Source organism: Sinocyclocheilus anshuiensis, unplaced genomic scaffold (assembly GCF_001515605.1).
Source record: "Sinocyclocheilus anshuiensis isolate Anshui unplaced genomic scaffold, SAMN03320099.WGS_v1.1 scaffold155, whole genome shotgun sequence".
In the NCBI taxonomy this organism is placed as follows: domain Eukaryota; kingdom Metazoa; phylum Chordata; class Actinopteri; order Cypriniformes; family Cyprinidae; genus Sinocyclocheilus; species Sinocyclocheilus anshuiensis.
The window spans coordinates 134,941-141,978 of record NW_015549572.1 but is presented as its reverse complement, the minus strand read 5'-3'; the positions used below and the strand labels follow the sequence as shown (position 1 = coordinate 141,978).

Sequence of the window (7,038 nt, the reverse complement as noted above, 5' to 3'; positions counted from 1 at the left end):
GATGTATAGAAAATGTAAATTCCTGTATACTTCCTTTGAAATAGGAATCTTTTGTAACATTTTAGAGTGGCCTTTTATTGTGGCCAGCCTAAGGGTGTACATTAATGAGGAAAAAAAATTAACTTAAATGATTTTAGCAAATGGCTGCAATATAAAAGAGAGTGAAAAATTTAAGGGGGTCTGAATACTTTCCGCCCACTGTATATATATATATATATATATAAAAATAAATATAAAACAAATATAATATATTAAATGACAAAGATTTGTCTCTATACTGAGACCTCCTTTGTCTCATAAGCATACATTATGGATTCCTATGTATCTGCAAATACTGATTTTGGGTGAACTATTCGTTTAAAAGCCAAAATGTCAGAACTAAATGTACAACAAGAAAAATAATGCATATAAAAACTTCAGTAATTGCCATCAACAGACACACTACACCCCAACAAATGTGCTTGGTGTACTGTTCTCTATTAACGAAGCCTTTAGGGGGAACAAGCTGCACACCTCTATATTTTACCATCTATTTCATAATATTTCTGACCCATGGAAAAACTGCAGTCTGCAGAGGATGATCTAGAGGGGTGATTTCAGAACACTCCATGGACAGCAAGAACTGAACAGAAGCTAAAAATGCTTAAAGGGATACTCCATCCCAAAATTAAAATTTTGTCATTAATCACTTACACCCATGTCGTTCCAAACCCGTAAAAGCTTCGTTCGTCTTCGGAACACAATTTAAGATATTTTGGATGAAAACCGGGAGGCTTGTGATTATCACATTGACTGCCAAGTAAATTACACTGTCAAGGTCCAGAAAAGTATGAAAAGCATCGTCAGAAATGTCCATCTGCCATCAGTGGTTCAATCTGAATTTTATGAAATGACGAGAATACTTTTTGTACGTGACGAAAACAAAAATAACGACTTTATTCAGCCGCGACACAAGGATACGTTTTCTACGTGTATTTACGCTTTGATTTGAAAGAAAACAGCGTATCCGTTTCGCGCGGCTGACACAGGAGAGCGTACAATGCTTGCGTTCAGCGGATATTCTCCAAAATGGCGCTACGGTGATGCCGAGAGACACCGAGGAGACGGATTGTTGAATAAAGTCGTTATTTTTGTTTTCTTCACGTACAAAAAGTATTCTCGTCGTCGGGGTTGGAACGACATGGGGGTAAGTGATTAATGACAAAATTTTCATTTTGGGGTGGAGTATCCCTTTAAGTGACAATCCATCTTTATATATCTACACTTTATTCAATGCATCACATTCTCTTCAGGACCCTCATTAGTCCATTTCTCTGAGCCATCAGCACAGCTGGTCTTGCAGGTGACAGTAGCACGTTGTTACATTACATCACAGCCTGCCTCTAAAAACACGTTGCCATGTTGGTCTTATGAAACAAAGCTAAGACTGTACATCATTAGTGAAAAAGCTCAGAATAAATGGCCATGAATGAATCACATTGATTTTAAACAGCAAACTTGTGCATTCACCTGCTCTAATAGCGCCCAACGTCATCCCCAGTTTCAAACGACTGTCACTTCCCTTTGAAGTTGTGACCAAATATTTGCTGACATTGAGGGAGCGTGTGTCCTTTTCAGTGTGTTTGCTTGCTAGTTTCCACTGAACTGGCCTTCTTCAGAGAGCTGGTACACGTGTGCCTGGCCTGTTGCCCTTAGATAAAGAACAGAGAGTGTTAGCGACGGGGGAGGGAAATCAAAGGAAAAAAATTATAAGAAAAATAAATTGGCTGGAAAAATAGAGGATGTGAGGGTAAAAAGACGCAAGATTTAACAGCAAGATATAACTGTACAGAATTAGGAAATGTTGACATAACAGCTTGTCTTTTTGCATAATATGCATGTCACAAAACAAATACGCACAGGCTGCATGTGCCGGTTGAATCCGGGAGCCCCTTGAAGGATGTGTAACATATAATACTACATTTAATGCTAAAAAGTTGCGAGAAAGTTGGCATTAAGAAACAGGACCTCTGAGACAGGACCACTCAGAAACGATAAAGTACAACATGTCCCATGATAGAAGCGAGAGACCACTTTACAAAGGAATTCAGTCTAATTTGAATCCTCCAGCCGAGGGTACGGATAACTGATACACAACCTCTTCACTGTAAAAGAGGAAACACATGACATTTAAACAAGAGGGTGGAAATATTTAGAGAACTGTTCTTTAAATTTGGGTAACGTCTACCCTGCTAGGCCGATTTGAATCTATTTCATCATTCATAATGCATGCTAGTTTGTTTACAATTCATAAAGCCCTTTAGCTGCCCTGCTGTCTGAGATTCATGGTTTCTGTTACACAGGCGGTCACATAGTCACGGTGGCAGTCAGAGAAAGAGGATTATGAGAGAATCCACTGACGAAACAGTCTAGCCAGATTGGGCATGCCCTGCATTGACCCCAACCCCTCACAGTGTTATTAGAGAGCACTGGCTGCATCCCGCTTTCCCATCATCCCTGGCGCTCACATTAATCTAAACAGAGGCTTCTCAATCCCCAAAACCAGATCTGAAGCAATTCCATTAACCTGGGCTTTACTGGAGATCCACGAGAAAATCCTCAGCCCAGGAGGAGTAACAGCTAGTCTCACTTAAACCATCTCACTATATATCTACAGTCACCTAATCATTAAAACGTAAGGGCATTATAACCTTTACATTATCCATAGATTTTAAATGCATTCACAGATTAATACGCATTTTATTATTACAACACACTGGGTTCACTCTGGGGTTACACGGTGCATACTGTGCTTAAACAAACCCTTCAAAACAGAGGAAAACGGAGAAAAACAGAGCATGGAGACCTGTTATGAATGTTAACAATAATGACAATATATATGTATATGTATACATATATATGCAAAAATACTTGGTTGACCCCTTTCTGAAGACTCCTGAAGACTTAAGCTTTTACCACCATTAGACCAATTTACCACCAATTCACATGGATGCAGTCTTCTTTTGTGAACAGTATGTGGCACATGGAGGTGCACCTGACCTATTTAACATATCCAGTGACATCAGTGCTATGGTTTAAATGAGGTTGATGGCAGTGTGACTCATGGCTTCAGCAGGAGGTTGTTCTCTACTTCATGCTGCCTAAACACAGTCCAAGTTCAGTCCAGTCCTCTGAAGGTCATGCTGTCCGGTGTAGGTCTCTTATCGCACAGGACAGCCTCTTCACCATATTCCTCACTGGCAGGGTGACTGATACTATGACTGGATTCTAGAAAACAAGTAAATGTGTGAAAGAGACCAGAAAGTACAATGTGATGGATGACCAGCTGCACTTTATGCGATTACTGTCAGACAGCAGAACAAAACATCAGACAGTGTTAAGGGAACTGCATAAATATAATCCAAATTATGGTAAAGGCTAGTGTAAATGAGTTTCTAATTTATAACTGTAACATCATATAAATCTCTAGTACATGATAAAGAGGAAATGCCTGGCAATATGGTAAAAGAGACAGTGAGAATCATTCATGGCTGTGTGAAGCTGATTTTATTCATTTGTTTAGCACATGAAAGAAACTTGATTAAGAAGAATGAGCACAAGTATTACAATATGCTACATTGAGATACTCTCTGCTTATTTAACAGCATCACAAAAGGGCCAATCACAACTAACAGATGTACAAACAACCTGAGAAAACCATTCAGCATTAGTCTCAAATCATGAATACTACAAATAAGACCATTTAATGAAATCAATCTGACCTTTGTGAACAAACAGCTCTGTATGTCAGGACAAACGCAACAAAGCATCTGAACTTGCAGAACAGTTTAAAGGGATAGTTCACCCAAAAATGAAAATTCCGTCATTAATTACTCACCCTCATATCGTTCCAAAACCGTAAGACCTTCGTTCATCTTTGGAACTCAAATTAAGATATTTTTTATGAAATCTGAGAGCTTTCTGACTCTGCAAAGACAGCAATGCAACAACCACGTTCAATGCCCAGAAAGGTAGTAAGGACACTGTTAAAATAGTCCATGTGACATCAGTGGTTCAACCTTAATTTTATGGAGCTACAAGAATAATTTTTGTACTGAAAGAAAACAACTTTATTCAACAATTTCTTCGCTTTCATGTCAGAATTTTTTTCTTTTTGGGTGATCTATCCCTTTAAATGCCTGACTAAAGAAGAAAATCTTAGCCAGTCTGAACACCTTCCAAATTTCAATTCCACAAATACGGTCCTCATCTGCAATACTGTCTGTACTATCGCATTTAAAGGAGACAGCGAGAAGTAGCAGAAAGAGAAGTGGAAAGAGAAACAACTAAAGAGGAGGGAATAAACATTCTCCCACAGTGAAGAGTGTGCTCCAGTCCATATTTATGGTTTTTCCTAGAACTCCACTCTGTCATTTGACAGAATGTACAGAAAGTCCAATCGACCGCAGCGTCTGGTTAGCAGAGTCTGTATTAAAAAAGACAGTCGAAATTTGCTCTTGCAGTAACTGATCCTGATCGTCTGTTTATTTTCATTTCAGCCTTGAGACATTACTCCACATTTGTGTGCTAATCACAGCGCTGACCTGAAATGCTCCAGGACCACAGAATATTTTGTAGTACATTACTGCATAGCTGTAGCGCAGGCGCTGTTGCTCAAGTTTCACAGTAAGCAAGAGATTTCCCTACAGAAGACTTAAAATTCTCAGCTTCAGCATGCTTTGGGCTCGTGCTCTCAGTCAAATTACGTCAGAGAGCGGGATTCTCATGGATTCAGCAGCTTAAAAAACGTAGCTTATGTAGTTATGGATCACTACATCTCAGACACCACAGTAATTTATCTTTATTATTGAATTAAGGCCTTCAACCTCAGCCAAATCAACTAAGATTTTGAGCTGGAAAATATATCAGGCTGCATGAAAATCCCTTAAAATGTTCATGGTCTGCAATAGATCGTCTTACATCATTAAAATTCACATAAATTCACCACCACACACGCCGTTGTTACCGCTTCAATCACTGGATTTTTAGTTGTTCCCATAACAACAATCCACAATGGGGGGAAAACCGTGACAGGAACGAGATAGTGAGGGAGGTGCGATCCAAAAAATTCTTGCTTTCTACTCCTTTTCTCTCCCACCATGTGCTTCTCTTTCTTTTACTTTTCTGCCTTTCACTTTTTCCAAAGTCTGTATGTGCTGACATGCACTTCATTATGTTAACTATTTTGTGGCTTATGTCCTTTTTTTCACATTCTTTCAGACAAGCAAGGTCATTGCAACTGTCAAGGAAAGTACTAGGCCTTCTCAGGATTCCAACTAAATGGGGAATTTTGTTTATCACTGATTACATAACCCACAAACAGAGACATTGTTTCTACTATGCAGCAGAAACTAGGGCCCATTTTATTTTACCCCAAATTTCATGTTTTCTGTATTAATTGTTCAGGATTCCATTTTAATTATTTAATTCAATTTAAATAAATTCAATTACATTTAAATTTGAAAAATCAAAAAGCATGTCTAATAAACCAAATTAATTATTTAAATTTGTTCAACAGTAGGGCCCTATGAAATTGTTGTTTTCTTCAAAAATTCAGTTTTATTTTTTTTTTCTGGATTTATGATTTAATACAAATTTATTATCAAAAACGGCGTTAATCTTGCAGCTCTGGAGATGACGTTCATGTGGAATTCTGTAGCATTCTACATTCAATTCCATTTTAATGACCGGATTCTTCAATTTCGTCTACATTTTCCACATCACAGAAATCATAGGGCCCTAAGAAACCACAGCATTCAGAGAGCCATGTCCGTCGCGAGTGTAATTTCCCACAGCAAGCAAACAACAACAGAGGTTTGACCACATCCAAACCCCGGCACCCAAACACATCCTCCTATCATAATATTGACTTCCTCTCTCAGTTGTTTCCAATGGACACTGTGAGAGAGGTGGTGGTTTCCACTAAAGGAGGAATGCATGTTTAGTCTTCTTAAGCAAGCATGTGTCAACTATGGAGAAAGAGAACAGGTAGGCTCCATGTGAGAAAACCTCAAACACGGCACATAACAGTCACAGTTGTTGTGAACGTGGACACATTTAGCAAATTAAAGGTGCAGTAGGAGATCTTGGAACGTCAACGGATTTCCTGCTCAGAGAGTAGGGAGCAATGAACACTGTGTAGGGATCATATCGATCAGAACACAGTTCATGCACGTAGCTCATTTCTAACGAGGACTGGAATTGGGAACTGCTGGGCTACATCATGTGTCATTCACTGGTGAGAAAACTTTAAAAGTACTACAATACCAGGAAGGAAGATCGGGTTGTTGATGTTTGTCTGCCATTCTCGCTCTGTCTGCACAGCGTGCATGAACGCGCTGATGACGCATCCTGTCTGCACAAACCGGGTGCGCAGAGGTATGCTAATACGGACCGAGCGTTTTGATTGGACGAACATTTCTTGGTCCTACGCCTTCCACAGAATATAAATACATTTAGACCATTTAACTTGGAGACATATTATGCCCCTTTTTACAATATGTAATATAAGTCTCTGGTGTCCCCAGAATGTGTCTGTGAAGTTTCAGCTCAAAATACCCCACAGATAATTTATTAATCATTTTGAAAATGACTATTTTCAGTGGAAGCAGAAACGCGCTGTTTTTCGTGCCTGTCTCTTTAAATGCAAATGAGCTGCTGCTCCCCGCCCCCTTTTCCAGAATAGAGCTGCGCCATTACAGCTTGGACCTGCTAAAAACAGTTTTGGTTCTGATTATCATGTTTATCATGCTGAAATCATGCATTTTAAACCATATTAGTTTAAACTTCTGATATACGGTTTTCTGATTGCACACATCCAATGCACATGGACAGAAAGCGTCTGTCACAGCATGTGAGTACTAAACTAAGTTCTCATTCACACACAAGATTACGTTAAAAACACACAAGTTACAAAAACTGTCTGTGAAGGTAAACAGCTGGGAAATAAAACATGTTTATTTTAGATCTGTGTGGCAGCAGCAATATACAGTAAATAAA

At 39.0% G+C, this 7,038-nt stretch overlaps 1 long non-coding RNA gene across 1 annotated transcript in view; it reads right to left on the bottom strand.

Moving 5' to 3' along the window:
- Positions 1–1,711: 1,711 nt before the first annotated feature.
- The window catches only part of LOC107657431 (uncharacterized), a 51,085-nt gene continuing 45,758 nt past the window's right edge, over positions 1,712–7,038 (bottom strand). Inside the window, exon 3 of the long non-coding RNA XR_001630683.1 lies at positions 1,712–3,267. This is a non-coding gene — a long non-coding RNA (uncharacterized LOC107657431). The remainder of the gene's footprint in view (positions 3,268–7,038) is intronic.